The sequence below is a fragment of the Mixophyes fleayi genome, chromosome 3 (genome assembly GCF_038048845.1).
Source record: "Mixophyes fleayi isolate aMixFle1 chromosome 3, aMixFle1.hap1, whole genome shotgun sequence".
Lineage (NCBI taxonomy): Eukaryota > Metazoa > Chordata > Amphibia > Anura > Limnodynastidae > Mixophyes > Mixophyes fleayi.
Window position 1 is genome coordinate 108,460,237 of NC_134404.1, and position 21,461 is coordinate 108,481,697.

The following is a 21,461-nucleotide window of genomic DNA, read 5'->3' on the forward strand; positions in this document are numbered from 1 at the left end:
GAGATGAGCGCACTCGGATTTCTGAAATCTGAGCCCACCCGAACGTTGCCGATCCGAGCCGGATCCGAGACAGATCCGGGTATTCCCGCCAATTGCAAAACTGAAACCGAGGCTCTGAGTCATAATCCCGCTGTCGGATCTCACGATACTCGGATCCTATAAATTCCCCGCTAGTCGCTGCCATCTTCACTCGGGCATTGATCAGGGTAGAGGGAGGGTGTGTTAGGTGGTCCTCTGTCCTGCTATATCTCAAGCTGTTCAGTTCTGTGCTCTGTGTTCTGCTCAGTCCAGTGGTGCTGTGTCCTGTGCTCTGTCCTTCTGAGTTCAGTGGTGCTGCTGGGTCCTGTGCTGTGTCCTGTTCAGTCCAGTGGTGCTGTGTCCTGTGCTCTGTCCTTCTAAGGGCATTGTTATTTCCCCATTATTCCCAAATTATAAAAAAATTTAAAAAAAGTTATAAAATTTTTTACAAATAAAGTAATTATAAAAATAAAAAAAATAAAAAAATATCCCAAAACAATCCTGCAGTATAAGTCCATTGGTACTGCTATATTACAAAGTTTACTGATTCAGCAGTATAAGTCTAGTGGTACTGCTATATTACAAAGTTCACTGATTTTGCAGTATAAGTCCATTGGTACTGCTATATAACAAAGTTCACTCATTCTGCAGTATAAGTCCATTGGTACTGCAATATTACAAAGTTCACTCATTCTGCAGTATAAGTCCAGTGGTACTGCAATATTACAAAGTTCACTCATTCTGTAGTATAAGTCCAGTGGTACTGCAATATTACAAAGTTCACTCATTCTGCAGTAGAAGTCCATTGTTGTTACTGCCATATTACAAATTTCACTGATTCTGCAGTATAAGTCCAGTGGTACTGCTGTATAACTCCAGTCCAGTGGTACTCTCCTGTGCCGCATATAATTTTTAAAGGCTTTGTCGAGTGTGTGTGGCTTCGGGGTACACTCTCTTGTGCTACATATAATGCAGAACAAAAATTTGGAGGATAAAGTAGGGAAAGATCAAGACCCACTTCCTCCTAATGCTGACGCTGCTGCCACTAGTCATGACATAGACGATGAAATGCCATCAACGTCATCTGGCAAGCCCGATGCCCAATCTCCTAGTACAGGGCATGTAAAATCCAAAAAGCCCAAGTTCAGTAAAAGTAGCAAAAAGAGAAACTCAAAATCATCTGAGGAGAAACGTAAAGTTGCCAATATACCATTTACTACACGCAGTGGCAAGGAACGGATTAGGCCCTGGCCCGTGTTCATGACTAGTGGTTCAGCTTCACCCAAGGAACTAAGCTCTCCTCCCCCCCTACAAAAAATTTAAGAGAGTTATGCTGTCAGCAACAATACAGCAAACAACTCTGCCTTCTAAAGAGAAATTATCACAAATACCCAAGGCGAGTCCAAGGGTGTTGGTGGTTGCGAAGCCTGACCTTCCCATCACTGTATGGGAAGAGGTGGCTCCTTCCACCATTTGCAGCACGCCCTCTGCATATGCTGGAAGGATCACCCACAGTCCAGTTACAGATTTGGCTAATGAAGGTGTGAATGTTGTACACCGGGAGGAGGATATTGATGTAGCTGGCGCTGAGGAGGATGTTGATGATTATGATGCAGACAGATACCAAATTGCCTTTCTCAATTTCTATTTATATTCTAGATTATATAACGGCTGAATAGTTTTCTATTTTACTCCTAGTGGAGAGGGGATCTGATGCATACAGATACCAAACTGCCTTTTTCCATTTCTTTGTATATTTGAATTTCTAGTTCTAAAGTCTATGCAGGCTGCTTTTTTAATATTCAACTACAAGTGTAGGGCGGGGGGGGGGGGGGGGGGGCATAGATAGCCACCAAAGTAACGTGGTCCATTTAATTTCACTTTCTAGCTCCACAGTCTGTGCAGCCTGCTTTTTTTTATCTTCAAAGTATTTACAAGTCTTGCATTCTAAATTAACAAGAGGTAGTGACGTGCTAGAACTCCACCCTCTATGTGCTGCAGAGGATGGAGGAGCAACAAAAGGCCATTCAAGCCTACACAGTCACCTAAGACATAGGAAAAGGAGTGGGGATGCGCCTTAGTCAAGCGCACTGGAGAATTATTTCCGTGTTGTGCAAGGTTCTGCAGCCATTTGAACTTGCCACACGAGAAGTCAGTTCCGACACTGCCAGCTTGAGTCAGGTGATTCCCTTGATCAGGCTTTTGCAGAAGCAGCTGGAGAAAGTGAGGGAGGAGCTGGTAAAGCATTGCGACCCAACAAAGCATGTAGCTCTTGTGGATAAAGCTCTTCGTACGCTTTGCCAGGATCCGAGGGTGGTCAGTCTTTTAAAGTCAGAGGAATACATTCTGGCCACTGTTCTCGATCCTCGGTTTAAAGCGTATGTTGTGTCTCTGTTTCCGGCGGACACAAGTCTACAGCGGTGCAAAGACCTGCTGGTCAGGAGATTGTCCTCTGAAGAAGGCCGTGACATGCCACCAGCTCCACCTTCATTTTCATCACTGTTTGTGCAGTTCCAAAAAAGAGGAACTGCCATTTCTATTGCTACCTTCTTTCTTTATGTATTTCCTGTGCCCTGTGGTCTGTTCTGCTAAGGGCATTGTTATTTCCAAGTTATCCAAAAGTTCTAAAAAAACTAATTTAAATTTATAAAAAAATTTATAAAAAATTAATTAAAAAAATAAATAAAAATAATAAATAATAAAAAAAATTCCAAAAATAATTGGAAAAAAATATTACAAAAATTTTAAAAAATCTAGCTTGTACTGCTATTTAAAAGTCTAACTACAATCATTCACTGTTGCTGTACCCAAAAAAAGTCCAGTCCAGTGGTACTCTCCTGTGCCGCAGATAATTTGTAAAAGCTTTGCCGAGTGTGTGTAGTTATATATCACAGGTTTTAAGAAGAGGCACAACACTGGCAACCTGTTAGAGAAACTGAGGGAAATAATCTCTCTGTGGCTCACCCCACTTAGGCTCTCCTGGGGATTCGAATAACTGCCATTTCTATTACTACCTTCTTTCTTTCTCTATTAAAATAAAAAAAAAATAACTGCCATTTCTAGTACTACCTTCTTTCTTTCTCTATTTAAAAGAAACTAAATAACTGCCATTTCTAGTACTACCTTCTTTCTTTCTATATTTTAAAAAAAACAACTGTCATTTCTATTACTACGTTAATTGTTTGTGCAGTCACAAAAAAGAGGAACTGCGCCCTTAACTGCTATGTTGGTTTTAGACGTCCATCCGGTGTCTGCCATCTGTGCACTGGAATTCAGACCAGTTGAGGGTTTTATTATTATATTGTGGGGACCACTCCACTACGCAGTCCAGATACTTTTTTGGTGGAATTCAGACCAGTTGAGGGATTTTTTATTATGTTGTGGGGACCACTCCACTACGCAGTCCAGATACTTGTTTGGTGGAATTCAGAACAATTGAGGTTTTTTTTATTATATTGTGGCCCCGGTATCAAATTGGGTACCGGGGCCACTCCACTACGCAGTCCAGATACTTGTTTGGTGGAATTCAGAACAATTGTTTTTTTTTTATTATATTGTGGGGACCACTCCACTACGCAGTCCAGATACTTTTTTGGTGGAATTCAGACCAGTTGAGGGTTTTGTTTTATTATATTGTGGGGACCACTCCACTACGCAGTTCAGATACTTTTTTGGTGGAATTCAGACCAGTTGAGGGATTTTTTATTATATTGTGGGGACCACTCCACTACGCAGTCCAGATACTTGTTTGGTGGAATTCAGAACAATTGAGGTTTTTTTTATTATATTGTGGCCCCGGTATCAAATTGGGTACCGGGGCCACTCCACTACGCAGTCCAGATACTTGTTTGGTGGAATTCAGAACAATTGTTTTTTTTTTATTATATTGTGGGGACCACTCCACTACGCAGTCCAGATACTTTTTTGGTGGAATTCAGACCAGTTGAGGGTTTTTTTATTATATTGTGGGGACCACTCCACTACGCAGTTCAGATACTTTTTTGGTGGAATTCAGACCAGTTGAGGGATTTTTTATTATATTGTGGGGACCACTCCACTACGCAGTCCAGATACTTGTTTGGTGGAATTCAGAACAATTGAGGTTTTTTGTATTCTATTGTGGCCCCGGTATCAAATTGGGTACCGGGGCCACTCCACTACGCAGTCCAGATACTTGTTTGGTGGAATTCAGAACAATTGGTTTTTTTTTATTATATTGTGGGGACCACTCCACTACGCAGTCCAGATACTTTTTTGGTGGAATTCAGACCAGTTGAGGGATTTTTTATTATGTTGTGGGGACCACTCCACTACGCAGTCCAGATACTTGTTTGGTGGAATTCAGAACAATTGAGTTTTTTTTTTATTATATTGTGGCCACGGTATCAAATTGGGTACCGGGGCCACTCCACTACGCAGTCCAGATACTTGTTTGGTGGAATTCAGACCAGTTGAGGGATTTTTTATTATATTGTGGGGACCACTCCACTACGCAGTCCAGATACTTGTTTGGTGGAATTCAGAACAATTGAGTTTTTTTTTATTATATTGTGGCCCCGGTATCAAATTGGGTACCGGGGCCACTCCACTACGCAGTCCAGATACTTGTTTGGTGGAATTCAGACCAGTTGAGGGTTTTTTTATTATATTGTGGGGACCACTCCACTACGCAATTCAGATACTTTTTTGGTGGAATTCAGACCAGTTGAGGGATTTTTTATTATATTGTGGGGACCACTTCACTACGCAGTCCAGATACTTTTTTGGTGGAATTCAGAACAATTGAGGTTTTTTTTATTATATTGTGGCCCCGGTATCAAATTGGGTACCAGGGCCACTCCACTACGCAGTCCAGATACTTGTTTGGTGGAATTCAGAACAATTGAGTTTTTTTTATTATATTGTGGGGACCACTCCACTACGCAGTCCAGATACTTTTTTGGTGGAATTCAGACCAGTTGAGGGATTTTTTATTATGTTGTGGGGACCACTCCACTACGCAGTCCAGATACTTGTTTGGTGGAATTCAGAACAATTGAGTTTTTTTTTATTATATTGTGGCCACGGTATCAAATTGGGTACCGGGGCCACTCCACTACGCAGTCCAAATACTTGTTTGGTGGAATTCAGAACAATTGTTTTTTTTTTATTATATCGTGGGGACCACTCCACTACGCAGTCCAGATACTTTTTTGGTGGAATTCAGACCAGTTGAGGATTTTTTTATTATATTGTGGGGACCACTCCACTACGCAGTTCAGATACTTTTTTGGTGGAATTCAGACCAGTTGAGGGATTTTTTATTATATTGTGGGGACCACTCCACTACGCAGTCCAGATACTTGTTTGGTGAAATTCAGAACAATTGTTTTTTTTTTATTATATTGTGGGGACCACTCCACTACGCAGTCCAGATACTTTTTTGGTGGAATTCAGACCAGTTGAGGGTTTTTTTTATTATATTGTGGGGACCACTCCACTACGCAGTTCAGATACTTTTTTGGTGGAATTCAGACCAGTTGAGGGATTTTTTATTATATTGTGGGGACCACTCCACTACGCAGTCCAGATACTTGTTTGGTGGAATTCAGAACAATTGAGGTTTTTTGTATTCTATTGTGGCCCCGGTATCAAATTGGGTACCGGGGCCACTCCACTACGCAGTCCAGATACTTGTTTGGTGGAATTCAGAACAATTGTTTTTTTTTTATTATATTGTGGGGACCACTCCACTACGCAGTCCAGATACTTTTTTGGTGGAATTCAGACCAGTTGAGGGATTTTTTATTATGTTGTGGGGACCACTCCACTACGCAGTCCAGATACTTGTTTGGTGGAATTCAGAACAATTGAGTTTTTTTTTTATTATATTGTGGCCACGGTATCAAATTGGGTACCGGGGCCACTCCACTACGCAGTCCAGATACTTGTTTGGTGGAATTCAGACCAGTTGAGGGATTTTTTATTATATTGTGGGGACCACTCCACTACGCAGTCCAGATACTTTTTTGGTGGAATTCAGACCAGTTGAGGGATTTTTTATTATATTGTGGGGACCACTCCACTACGCAGTCCAGATACTTGTTTGGTGGAATTCAGAACAATTGAGGTTTTTTGTATTCTATTGTGGCCCCGGTATCAAATTGGGTACCGGGGCCACTCCACTACGCAGTCCAGATACTTGTTTGGTGGAATTCAGAACAATTGTTTTTTTTTTATTATATTGTGGGGACCACTCCACTACGCAGTCCAGATACTTTTTTGGTGGAATTCAGACCAGTTGAGGGTTTTTTTATTATATTGTGGGGACCACTCCACTACGCAGTTCAGATACTTTTTTGGTGGAATTCAGACCAGTTGAGGGATTTTTTATTATATTGTGGGGACCACTCCACTACGCAGTCCAGATACTTGTTTGGTGAAATTCAGAACAATTGTTTTTTTTTTATTATATTGTGGGGACCACTCCACTACGCAGTCCAGATACTTTTTTGGTGGAATTCAGACCAGTTGAGGGTTTTTTTTATTATATTGTGGGGACCACTCCACTACGCAGTTCAGATACTTTTTTGGTGGAATTCAGACCAGTTGAGGGATTTTTTATTATATTGTGGGGACCACTCCACTACGCAGTCCAGATACTTGTTTGGTGGAATTCAGAACAATTGAGGTTTTTTGTATTCTATTGTGGCCCCGGTATCAAATTGGGTACCGGGGCCACTCCACTACGCAGTCCAGATACTTGTTTGGTGGAATTCAGAACAATTGGTTTTTTTTTATTATATTGTGGGGACCACTCCACTACGCAGTCCAGATACTTTTTTGGTGGAATTCAGACCAGTTGAGGGATTTTTTATTATGTTGTGGGGACCACTCCACTACGCAGTCCAGATACTTGTTTGGTGGAATTCAGAACAATTGAGTTTTTTTTTTATTATATTGTGGCCACGGTATCAAATTGGGTACCGGGGCCACTCCACTACGCAGTCCAGATACTTGTTTGGTGGAATTCAGACCAGTTGAGGGATTTTTTATTATATTGTGGGGACCACTCCACTACGCAGTCCAGATACTTGTTTGGTGGAATTCAGAACAATTGAGTTTTTTTTTATTATATTGTGGCCCCGGTATCAAATTGGGTACCGGGGCCACTCCACTACGCAGTCCAGATACTTGTTTGGTGGAATTCAGACCAGTTGAGGGTTTTTTTATTATATTGTGGGGACCACTCCACTACGCAATTCAGATACTTTTTTGGTGGAATTCAGACCAGTTGAGGGATTTTTTATTATATTGTGGGGACCACTTCACTACGCAGTCCAGATACTTTTTTGGTGGAATTCAGAACAATTGAGGTTTTTTTTATTATATTGTGGCCCCGGTATCAAATTGGGTACCGGGGCCACTCCACTACGCAGTCCAGATACTTGTTTGGTGGAATTCAGAACAATTGAGTTTTTTTTATTATATTGTGGGGACCACTCCACTACGCAGTCCAGATACTTTTTTGGTGGAATTCAGACCAGTTGAGGGATTTTTTATTATGTTGTGGGGACCACTCCACTACGCAGTCCAGATACTTGTTTGGTGGAATTCAGAACAATTGAGTTTTTTTTTATTATATTGTGGCCACGGTATCAAATTGGGTACCGGGGCCACTCCACTACGCAGTCCAAATACTTGTTTGGTGGAATTCAGAACAATTGTTTTTTTTTTATTATATCGTGGGGACCACTCCACTACGCAGTCCAGATACTTTTTTGGTGGAATTCAGACCAGTTGAGGGTTTTTTTATTATATTGTGGGGACCACTCCACTACGCAGTTCAGATACTTTTTTGGTGGAATTCAGACCAGTTGAGGGATTTTTTATTATATTGTGGGGACCACTCCACTACGCAGTCCAGATACTTGTTTGGTGAAATTCAGAACAATTGTTTTTTTTTTATTATATTGTGGGGACCACTCCACTACGCAGTCCAGATACTTTTTTGGTGGAATTCAGACCAGTTGAGGGTTTTTTTTATTATATTGTGGGGACCACTCCACTACGCAGTCCAGATACTTTTTTGGTGGAATTCAGACCAGTTGAGGGATTTTTTATTATATTGTGGGGACCACTCCATTACGCAGTCCAGATACTTTTTTGGTGGAATTCAGACCAGTTGAGTGTTTTTTTATATTGTGGGGACCACTCCACTACGCAGACCAGATACTTTTTTGGTGGAATTGAGACCAGTTGAGGGTGATATATTGTGGCCCCGATACCAAATTGGGTACCGGGACCACTCCACTATGCAGTCCAGAAAGCTACCTCGGTGAAATGTTTTGGACTAAAAACAATATTGTGAGGTGTGAGGGTGTTCAGAATATACTGGGAATTATTGGAATTGATTGTTATTGAATGTTATTGAGGTTAATAATAGCGTAGGAGTAAAAATAAGCCCAAAAACTTGATTTTGGAACTTTTTATGCTTTTTTCAAAATAAATCCGAATCCAAAACCTTAAATCCGAACCAAAACCTTAAATCCGAACCAAAACCTTTCGATAGGTGTTTTGCGAAACAAATCCGAACCCAAAACATCAAGCAAATCCGAACCCAAAACACAAAACACGAGACACCAAAAGTGGCCGGTGCACATTCCTAGTGAATATGCAGATTTTTGGTTCATAAATAATTTTTTCTGAGACAAATAAAATATTCTCGTTGGATTCTTCCATGCCATTGTAGAACACAAACTGCTACATTACATGCTTTATTTATGCACAGCATACATATAACAAATACAAACACATAGAAATGCCTAATATATAACAATTATTAGACATGTTTGTATTGATATGCAATAGTGTACAAGCTGTAAGAAACCAAATCTAGATTTAAGCCATCCAAGTTAACCCTTTTGCCAGAGTATCTTAACCTCCTTCCTTGCACCTCTCCTACCTAACAACAAGCCATTCTGCCTAACTTTGCTTAGCCAAAAGAACCAATTTCTATTAGATATTTATAGATCAGCAGAAATAATGTAATCTGCCAATATGCTGTCTCTGGCTCATGTAATTAACTTTACTCCATGTGACCTGGTCACTCAAACTGAGAACCAAATTACAAAAGCTGTCCAATTCTGTTACTCACATATATGGTCAATTAGACTTAAATCTGGTTGTCTGGCACTTAGGATGTTCAACCAGGTATACCAGTGTATAAAGGAAATGCAAAAATGCATTTAGTGCTTATTGGAGATTCTAAAAGGCTTTGCTATGACACCTGCTTCTCACAGCGTTTACTACAATGACTGTCCCCATTGAGATTGTAGACAGTATTTTAGGCTATAAGGGCATCATCTGTTTTATTTTTGTCTTAAATAGGGCATCGATAATTGCGAAATTAAACAATAGGGGGCATATATTTACTAAACGGCGGGTTTGAAAAAGAAGATGTTGCGTATAGCAACCAATCAGATTCTAGTTGTCATTTCATAGAATGTTCTAGATAAATGAAAACTAGAATCTGGTTGGTTGCTATAGGCAACATCTCCACTTTTTCAAACCCGCAGTTTAGTAAATATACCCCTAAGCGTTAAATTATGGATTGAATATTTTGGGTGGTAAAAACAGTGTGGAGAGACACCAAAGACCTACAATAAGGTTTAATTCATAAACAACAGTGATAAAAAAACCTTCCATAGCATATTTCCTAATTTATTTGGACAGTAAGGTTATAGGGACTTTTACTTTTTTAATTGTATATGTTATTCTTTAACAAATTAAAGAGTTTAAACATGTGCCCTAGAGTCTTGAATAAATGGGATGCTTAACAAGTTTTATGTATTAAGACTGAAAGTGCTTTGGATGCTGCAGTGATGCTCTGAACTCCATTTCACATTTAAAATACGCCCAGAATAGCTAATATGAACATATTGTAAACCTTTTCGAATAGAATGAATGAAGTACTTTCTGTAGCTATTTCTGTGCTGCAATGTCCCCACATAGATACATATCATCTTGGGACAGTCTTGCTGATAATGCTGATATAATGGACTGAATTCATTTTGTTGAAGTGGCAGCAGATGTGGCAGCTGGTCTGCAGCCATTCTTGGTTTCTACTCAATTATGATTTCCTTACTAGTTAAATTTTTGCGGTCCCTAAACAGCACAGTGTTTCTGCTTAGAACAAACAAGTTATAAAATAGAACTACAAATACTGTGCAAATGTGTCAGCAAGTATGTAAATAACTTAAAGTATTTAAAACAGTGAGTTTTCCAAATCAATTATAATATAATAATACATCACAATTTTTTTCACATCTTTCAAGATTTTGTCTAAAGTATAAATACTGTTTGTTTTCTTAGCTTTACCTTTGTTAATGTAAGTTTATTGAGACCAAGAGACAAGTTTGATGCAACGTCTTTATGTAAAATGACAAAAACAAAACAAAGAACCATGAAAGTTTTAGTGATTTAACATTTGAGTATTCTAAAACATGTATATTGGAATATCCTTAAAATGGAAAATCCATCAAAGTTTAGGTGTGCTCTCTCTCTTTATTATTAGGTGAAAATACTAAACTCAGAAGATAATTGCTGTTTTCACCGGAGAAAGGCTCATTTGTTGTTTCACCAAATTTATGAAACCGTTAATGCCAGAAAAGCACTGATTTTTCATGGGCTAGCACACTTTTTGCCATCCACATTGAACTCTATGGGGACAGAGAAAAGTGATAATATATCAAGTGACAAAAAGGTTATTGTGGATGTCGTAAGCCGCTACCTACCTGCGTTTCAGCCCCGCCGAAGAGGAGTTCAGTACTACACAGACCTGTGTGTGCTCCCACACTCCTTCCTCCATCTGACCTCTGTATGCTGGAGGATAGAGACAGCTCCAGAGCATGACTTGGACACCCAATGTTCATGAACCTTGGCTCCTGTTTCCTGGGTTAGGTCTCTCCACCCTATGATCAGCTGGATGCTGAGCACATCCTTCCAGGACACACTACAACTGGCAGATGAGATCATGCAGTTTAACCCCTGGCTGTCTCTCTCCAGTGCTGACCCTGGCAAGCACACACCTGTCCTGAACAAGTACCATGTCTGGAGCGCTGTGTCTCCCTCTGCTATGTCCAGCTTACTCTCTACAAGTTGAATTGCCTAATGGAAGATCAGAGTGAGTACTTTTCAGAATTTCAAATTAGGTCTGCGAACTCTGTCTTGAACTCTGCACATTGCTCTGTCAGTCTGTCCCTGCTCACTCCCTTAGTTCCTCAGCCCACAGTACAATGTGCATTGGACCCAATGCCACCTGCAGGAAACAGGTACACTGCCATAGATGGTGAATATCCCCTTGAACAAACATTTACCAATAGGAGAGAACTTCCCACAGCTATGACCTTGGCGGGAGAAGGACATGTGGGATAGGGAGCTCCCTTTCTGTTCGAGCCATGACAAAGTTTCCCCTTCTACTTTTGTGCAGGGATCAATCCTTGGACTAAGTCCCCTGCATCTCCCTGCTGAGGGTCTAGTCAGACTGGAATAAGTCGATAACTAGTGTGCTGGAAGGGTTACATGCCTCCTCATTTAAAGAGCTCAGATGAGCTAACAGTGACAAGGGGGTATAGTTCAAGTGAGGTAAAAGACACTTTTAGCACACCTTATTTTATTTGCTGCCAATTTTTCTTTCTAGCACAATTTAACCACATTACTTCCATCATATGGTTCACTTTAATGCATGTTTATTATAAGCAGCACACTATCCATGGTGCTGAAATGATGGGCCATGAAAATAACACTTCCAACACTGCCAAAGTTTCAACTTTACTGGGGACAAATGTCTCGCTGGAACAGCTACTTTTTGAAAAAAACAAACTACTAGTTATGGCTGCAATCAAGGGGAATTAAATAAATAGACCCGCATGTCACAGACAGAAACAACTGTCTTCTTAGTGTATTGCAATAGAGGCTGTTTCTATCATCAAAATGCTGCTATTGCTTTGCATTGCATTCACACTACAAGTAATGATTGCTAAGCTCCAGTATGCAAAATACGGGAATCTACAATTTAATAGAGGGATACATTAAGGAACCACCAAGGGGTGGAGTTTTTAATAACTTTATTTTAGTAAACACATACTTTCACCTTTTTCATGTTAAGTTCTATATTTTGCTAACAAACTTATATAAATATATGGTTCAAAACATAAGGAAAAGAAAGTTTTAAATTAATTCAATAAAAGTATGATTTTAATACAATTTGGTCTACAATAAAGAGAGCCTCAATCAGAATCTGTTTTCTCTGTTTGTTATGAGGCTCCAACACCCAAAGAGAATATACATTTCTAGCACACCACAACTACAGCTTGCTTACATGAAATTCATATGTAGTAAGTTTATTTATATCCAATTGACTTGCTGATACTGCTACAGTTGAAGTCCAGACATCACTTCTATATCTCCCTGCCATATACACAGTGTATGTCAAACTACACTCTCTAGAGTAAATTATATGAATATTAAAAGTCACAGCAGAGCTTTGTGATCATATAAAGTACAAATGTGTAAGAGCTTTAATGCGTTTCACATATATCCAAGTTGATTTCTAACAATAACAATTTACAGTAAGAGATGCATTGTTCTTTATAAAACACTTTATTTTCTTAAACACATACTGGAACTTGCATGCAATATTACTAATTATTTGTTTCCAGTTAGGATCATTAAAAAGTGAATGTTAGCTGGACCTATTCAATTTACTAAGGCATTAACAACATAAGGGATAAGCTAGAGGTGAACACTCTAAGGCAAATACAGAATTGCCATTGGATTACTCCATGCCTGTTGTAAAACAAAAACTGTCAAATTACAAAAACTACTAATGATTACTAGAGATACTGAAGATCTCTGTTATTACACCTGATGCCCGCAAGGTGTACTACAATGGTTGTCTCCACTAGACTGTCTAGGTGGTATTTATTGACTATGGGAAGATTAGATCTCTCATCATTTTAAAATTAAAACCATGACACCGATGTGATCTGAAGTTTGCTTAGGTAAAATAATTCCTTCCATACTTCCTTATAGACTTCAAATAAAGGACAGCTACAAGAACCTATTCTAACTTGTCCTGTTCATTTGGGTTTATTTAAGGTGGTGTTACAAATTTTTTATGTAAAAATACAAAAGCAATACAGGACTTGTTCACACATATGCTGGGAAATGGACACAAATTCACACAAAATAACATGCATTTTAGATAGGATTTAGCATGGAGTGATTTTTTTTGACCTGAGCACATGTACTGTTTTGCTTATACCAATACAATTTATTATACTTGTAGTGTGCCGTAAACCAAATGGTGGAAACATCACAACTGACTTTTATTTGTCGTATTTGTAACGTGCTTTTCACATGTTTCTTAATGCATGAAAAAAACATTAAAGATAGATATTAACAAGTGCTCTCTAAAGTTCCTAAAAAATACTTGATAGGTACATTTTATTTTCCTAACACATGGACTCTATTTTCATCCTCAAACCACATATTTTAATGAGCCATGTTTGGCTGTAGTACTCACAAGTAGTAAAACATGTTTTGGGCTGAGAAGCAGCCTGCATTTATATATCAGAAGCTCTAAGCCATATCACACAAAGAGCTACCTCACACAATGACTGCTTCCTGTGGCAAGGTTGTTCCTCCACAGGAACATTCTCTACACATTCACTCTCTGAAGCGGAACACGTTGGCAGGTATAAGAATAGAATAGGTTTGTGTTTGTGTGTGAGGCAGTTTGTGATGTAAAACTATTTGTTTTGTAGTGGAGTTTCACTATTGTATTTGAATAGATGTAATGGAGTTTTATGGAAACTGTAAGTTGAATTCATTGAATAGAATGGTGTTTTATGGAGACTGTAAATTAAATGGATTAAGTAATGGAGTCTCCTGTGTGAGGCAACATGGAAGTCCATTTGTGCTAATACATTGTAATGGAGTTTTGTCAGATTATATTAGTACAGAGTATGTATTAGAGTATGGTTGAGATTAGAGTTTGTACTAGTTATGATGTGAAGCTGAAGTAATGAAGATGAAATGGTGAAAGGGATATGTCTTTGTAGGGGATGTATATGATACAAATGAAGTCATAGAGATTTGTCTGTGCTATTGTATGTAATATAAATTGCATTATAGTGTTAAGAGGAAAGATGGTGGATGCTGGAATATGAATTGATAATACTAAAGTGTTAAGAGGAAAAAGTTTACAAGATGGCAGATGCCATGCTTGGATCTGAACCTATAATGCTATTAGGAGACATCTTCCCCTATACACAGGCATATGAAGTGTAATATAAATGGCATATGTGAGATCACTGATGTTTGATTAAATATATTGTTTAGCACAAAGTAGATAGTGTGTAATGGCTGATACAATGCATGATGATTACACTGTATGGGCCTGAGCCATTAAGGAGAGCAAAGCAAAAAAAAAATGAGTAACTTTGCATCTTGGCTAAACCATGTTACATTGGAGGGGGAGGTAAATTTAAAATGTGGGAATAGATTTATAGTTGGGGTAGGGCATGTCCTAGATCAACTTTAAATTTCAGTTTAAAAAAAAAAGATATCAAGTATATGTTACATGAAAAGGCAGCCAGTATTTTCCTTACATGCAAAATAATAAACTAATATGCACGCCTTGCATTATAAGATGGTTTGTCCAGGGTCAAATTTACTCCTTTTTTTGCCTTGCTTTTCCTAATTACACAGGCCCTTTACAGCACCCTCTTTTCTTCAACCCCCCCCGCCCACACACACAATACAAGCTTGCACACACAGCACAATATATAAAACTGATTTAGACACTCCCTCACACCACACAATACAATCTCACACACACACCCTTGATTCTGACACCCATTCACACATATATACAAAAGTTGTATATTTATTAAACAGACAATAAATGTGATGTATTGCATTAACATCTATGATACCATCTATGCTAATAAACAAAACTTGATTCTGTATAATATACCTTTTTCTACACTGTATTATATAATGTCAAAGATTGATATCATTTGAATGATAATTAAAGTACAAAATATTTCAAATAAAGTTACATCTTATGTGCAGTCTTTCTTGAAAATATAAATATTGGTCTTGAGGATTTAGAGTAGGAATTATAGTCCTTGATTTACACTATCTTTGCGAGGAGTTTGCCAATAGTAACAATTATGAATAAGTTATTAAATGGTAATTATCATATTTACCAGACTATTAATTCCTTCCCCTTTAACAATATGTATATTGCCTATAATGCTGTATTTGTTATAACATATTTCAAAAGTAGTTTAGGTCTAATTTTGCACCAAATGTATTGGAAGCCTCCACTGGTGAGATGTGAGTTAGGCCTTTTAGCTCTGCATGGAAGATGCCTAAATAGATTGACCGTCATTTGCCACTAAAAATTTGTAATGATTATTTCCTTAGGATTCAATCTCTTTATGAATGTAAATGAACCAAATTCATAAGGTTCTGAACATATTTGTTGTACTGCATTAGTTACTCAAAAGAAAGTGTAGGATGTCTTTAATGACCGAGCACCCCCCCCCCCCCATTTTCTGCTACAAAATATGGAAGCTCAAGCCCATAGGGATCCTGACATGGTCAGGCCAAGGGCTATACAAATTGTATTTTATTAAATTTGTAAAAGACTCACTATTCAAAGTTCCTCAGAAGGCTATAATTTTTTACTCCAAACAAATTATTTTAGGCATCAATGTCTTGTAGAGGAGATTACGTGTATTAATCACTCTCTGACTTAAGTGATAAGGAAATTATTCTTGCAGTACTTTGTGTAACTTACTTAAAGTGATTATTAAAAGTATAATACAGAATACTAACATCTCAACCCTACCTTGCAGCTTCAGAATATCTTCCAAGTGATCTAAACACAGCAGCTTGACGAATGTGGTTTCGGAAGTATGATGGATTTAAAGTAATACTCAGTGTAGAGATAAAATATATGGTATTAATATGCTTTTGTAAAATATAAAGGGATATTCTCCTGCTACTGTATGCTCTATGCAATACAGAATGAGAGAGACAAAAGCTAATTATTGCCACATCTCATTTTAATTTAAACAATGTACATACATCCAAGAAAGTGCATGTTCTACTGCAACATTGACTAGAATAGTCTTGGGAATTCAAAAGAGCTATCTCCATTAATTTATATATACATTAATGATATTAATATAATGGTAAATGTAAACATTATTTTCCAGCTTTATCAAGATGCTTTCTATTACACAGCAATACAATGTGTTCAGTGTGGTAGTATGTGAATATACTGAGATTGTCTATATGGGGATAAAAATATAATTTCAAGGGTAATTACTTCAGGTATAAAAGGAAAGTTGAAGGTTGAAAAATCTATCGACCATAGGATATGAAAATATTGATGTAAAGGACAGAAAACATTATATAACCCTTTACACTTCCAAAAGTTAGACATATATAAAGTATAAAAAAAACAGCATATTAATTCATTTTCTCTATTTTAAATAGTTATCTACATTTTATTATTCTAAAGCATTACTCTGTGTCTTTAATACTACAAGCTAACTGACTAAACATTTCATAGGCAAGCAGTTTTTATTTATTATTATTATTAAACAATGCAAACAAAATAGTAGTCGAAATTTTGCCTCTAAATCCACAAACAGCAGTAGCTCACCGTGAAGTCGTAATCAGTTAATATATTTAAATATCATATAAAATATTGAAGTGTATACTGAAGTAGAAAAATTAGTAGTACTCAGTTAATCTGTATCAAAGTATTCACCCATACAGAAGTCAATATTTCAGTCTCATTGGACCTTTATAAGCCCAAGGGGTAAATTTATCAAGCTGCATGTTTGAAAAAGTGGAGATGTTGCCTATAGCAACCAATCAGATTCTAGCTGTCATTTTGTAGATTGGTTTGATTGGTTGCTATAGGCAACATCTCCACTTTTTCAAACCCGCAGCTTGATAAATTTACTCCCAAGACTTGATTGAAAGTGTTTCTTTTTGTATAGGTAAATAAATTATACTTGTAATAGCATGTGCTGCTTTTTCTTTTACTCCTCTGTGTTGAGAAATGAACAAGAGCCTAGAGGAACATGCACCACCCTAGATGGAATTGGTTTACGGTTGTGCTTTGTGGTGCTTCAAACTATGAATAGTGATTAAAGTAGGGATGTGCACCGGCCTCTTTTGGTGTCTCGTGTTTTGTGTTTTGGATTCGGATTTGCTTGAGGTTTTGGGTTCGGATTTGTTTCGCAAAACACCTGACGAAAGGTTTTGGTTCGGATTTAAGGTTTTGGATTCGGATTTATTTTTAAAAAAACATAAAAAGTGTTAAAATCAAGTTTTTGGGTTTATTTTCACTCCTACGCTATTTTTAAACCTCAATAACATTCAATAACAATCATTTCCACTAAATCCCAGTCTATTCTGCAGAATCAGTGAACTTTGTAATATTGCAGTACCACTGGACTTATACTGCTGAATCAGTGAACTTTGTAATATTGCAGTACCAATGAAGTTATACTGCAGGATTGTTTTTGGATATTTTTTTTTTAATTTCTTTTTTTTATAATTATTTTTTTTATAACTGTTTTTGGACTGAGCACAGCACAGCACAGCACAGCACAGCACAGCACGAGATATAGCAGGACAGAGGACCACCTAACACAACCTCCCTCTACCCTGATCAATGCCTGAGTGAAGATGGCGGCGGCTAGCGGGGAATTTATAGAATACGAGTATCGCGAGATCCGACAGCGGGATTATGACTCAGAGCCTCGGTTTCAGTTTTGCAATTGGCGGGAATACCCGGATCTGTCTCGGATCCGGCTCGGATCGGCAACGTTCGGGTGGGCCCGGATTTCAGATATCCGAGCCCGCTCATCTCTAGATTAAAGGGTAGATTTATTGAACCTTCTGAAAATGTGAAGATAATTCTGGAGGTAGTCAGATTCTAGCTATCATTTTCTAGAATGTATTAGATAAATGATAGCTTGAATCTGTTTGGTTGCTATATGCAAGACTTTTCATTTATTAAAGGTTTGATAAATTTACCTCTAAGTTTATACACATCCTGCAAACCCCCTTGCTAATTGTGTTAATATGTCAAATACAATTAAATAATTTTAAAATAAAATAAAAAGAGGCAAATGGGAATTTTTTGCTCAATTAACTTATTTAGAAGAGATTTAGTGCCCACATCTGATCCTGTATCATGCAGAAAAAACTAACCAGTTGAGAGTTAAATAATATCCCCAGTAAGGGGTGAGCCAAAATAAAAAAGTGCATAAAGACTGGCAAAACATTGGAGGCTGGTGTGCAATTCAGTCCAACTAGTTAAATGTAAAGAACAGGGATGAAGGAGAAGAGGAGGGGGCATAACTGTCAGATTGAGGGCAACATACTTAAAACACAAAAATTAAATTACAGCTTAGCTCATCTCTATATTTAAGCAGACATGCAACTTGGCATAAATTATCACCAACAAAGATCACCCCTTGCCTTTACTACCTTCATAATATTCAGGATACATATCCAATGGGAGATACAGCTTCTCATCAATAAATTGTAGTACTTCATTCCAATGCTAAAAAGTTATAGAGTAACTCCATGGAAAAAGCACTTTACAGTTCTGACATAAACCTGGAAGAAACACCCCTAATTTAGAGTAAGGTGGGTACTCTATTTATCCGTTTCCAAGATTACCTGCATTTTAGCAGATGCCTCAATACTGTAACTAATTGATCCTCTCTCCTGCCACTGCTAGTATGATTCATAAAGTCAATGGTGTCAATGCCGTTCATCTGTGAGCTTCCTATTTACGTGAGTGGGAATTTCACCAGGAAGGTGCTTTTACTACACTAATAGTTTGGGCCCATTCAGCTGAAGAAAGGATCTTGTGCACTGGAATGTTACATGCATTGGGATAGCCACCAAATCAGGGTGTAGCCCAAACACAGATAGTTAAGATTTTGTTATGTTATTTTATCTTAATTAATTCCCTCAAAACTATATTTTTAGTTTTGTGTATAATTAGTCTTTAATATATGTTGACTATTTTACCATATTTTTACTATCTACCTTTTTACTTCTGCAGATGAGCGCTATCTTATGACAGGCTTTGTATCTTCTACAAAACTCCTGGTGATCATTTGATGCCACCAGAACTCACTGTGCATACCTGTATTATTTTCCAGAGATTACACATATATTAACATCACTTGTCTGTTTATAGACATAAAGCTATATAGAGTGACTTTTGTAATGTATGGAGCGAACATTTGTAAAGGATTATTCTACTGATGATCTAAATGTAACTTGTGCTTTACATCTACACAAACTCTGTTTAAAACTATGCGAATCAACTGCTACAAATTTCATCCTCTCCTAATCTGACCTCACCTAATTTCATCTGATTGTAACATCTGCTTCACATCTGATCAGTGCACACGGGGCCTGAGTCATTAAGGAGAGCAAAGCATGAACAAGGAGTAACGTTGTACCTGGGCAAAACCATGTTTCGTTGGAGGGGGAGGTAAATTTAAAATGTAGGGACAGATTAAGAATTGGGATTGGGCATGTCCTAGATCAACTTTACATTTTAGTGTAAAAATAAGCTATCAAGTATTTGTGTGTTAGATGAAAATACAGCCAGTATCTCCTTATGTGCAAAATAATAAACTAATTCGAGCCCGTTGCATTGTAACATGGTTTTTGTCCAGGAGAACATTTACTCCTTTGTTTTGCCTTACTTTCCTTAATGACTCAGGCCCACTGTGTTTATTTTTAAAGTATGTATCAGGTAATAGCTATTGTTATAACCTGAACAGTGAAGCATATTTTATGACACCATTCTGGTCTAGCTCTCATCTAGCTTAACCAATAGGGTTTTTTTGCTGAACAATTAGCACATATGTAGCTAGTTTTCATCCTAACTATACCTTAGCATTCACTCTAAGGGGAAATGTTTTGAAATGTGACTTGTTGGGGTTTTTCACAATCAATTGTTTTTTCTCACAAAGTGTTAGGAAATGTACAGTTAAATAGCACAGTGGAACAACAGGGAACAACCTCTAATACCAGCCAGTAATAAGCTTCACCTGCTGCAGCCTGTCACAGTAAGAAAAGTAATTCTGTTACCTTTCTCTGGTGGACGGTTTCCGATGGCTAGGAGTCCGTGGTGTCTTGGTATCACGTACTGCTGATCACCAATAGAAGGTATACAGAGTCCTGAATTTATCCAAACGATGTCAAAGATTTTAAACCGTAAGTATAGTGTTAGTTGTAACATACAACGAAACGCGTAAGGTAAGTTACCCAAACTTCCAGGGTGATTGGTACTCATTTGCTGAATCAGCTTACAGAGCTCACACCAATACGGGAGTTAATAGCGGAATTGCAAAGGTTCATTTAAAGATCTTGGAGCGGCGGTTGTTGATACCTGAAAGTACCGCAAGAGACCCTCTACCTTACCACACATCATAACAGAGGACGGAGTGGAACAAATTCTCGGCACATCTACACAGAGGAACCAGGAATCTGGTGTCCAGTGCGGAAGGAGGATCCCGATTGTAACACATTGGCGGCTCGCCAGTAACGGAGTCAGTAACGGAGTCAGCAGTACAGACCGAGCATGTCAATTTGAACTTAACATCGGGTAAGCTTATGCTTTCTAATACGGATAACTTTTTTGCACAGATACAGATGGTCTATACATGATCATGCTGACTAACACTATACATACCGTTTAAAATCTTTGACATCGTTTGGATAAATTCGGGACTCTGCATACCTTCTATTGGTGATCAGCAGTACGTGATACCGAGACACCACGGACTCCCTGTGATTAGAGTTCATTTTTACCAAGTTCAAATTGGATATGATTTATGAGGTCTCAAATGCATTTATATTGTGAGCTTATTTATATAGGTTTGACTATATTTATACTGTTTGGGGAAGTGTTGCATAGGTGCACCTAATATATGCATCTTCCTTGATATACCAAAGATATCTGCATATAATATGAGTATTGTCACGGGCACTAGGAGTCTTTACCCAGGGATCACCAGGTGATAGGCTTACCAGAGCAGTATAGATGGTAATATGGTACTCTGGTAGCAGGGTGATCACGGAACAGGAAATAGTAGATGATAGAGATGCTCAGGAAAGTCTATGACTAGCAGCACTGGTAATATGGATGTAGTAATACACGAGGAACTGTATGGACAAAGGACACGTGAGGGTAGTCAGTGGTCTGCGGTAGCAAGTTGTACCACTGCTATAGTGAGGAGGAATGTCCAACAGAAACGAGGAGGTGATGAGAGTCAGCGGTCTGCGGATAGCAAGTTGTACCGCTGTCTGAGTGAAGGAATGAAATCCAAGTG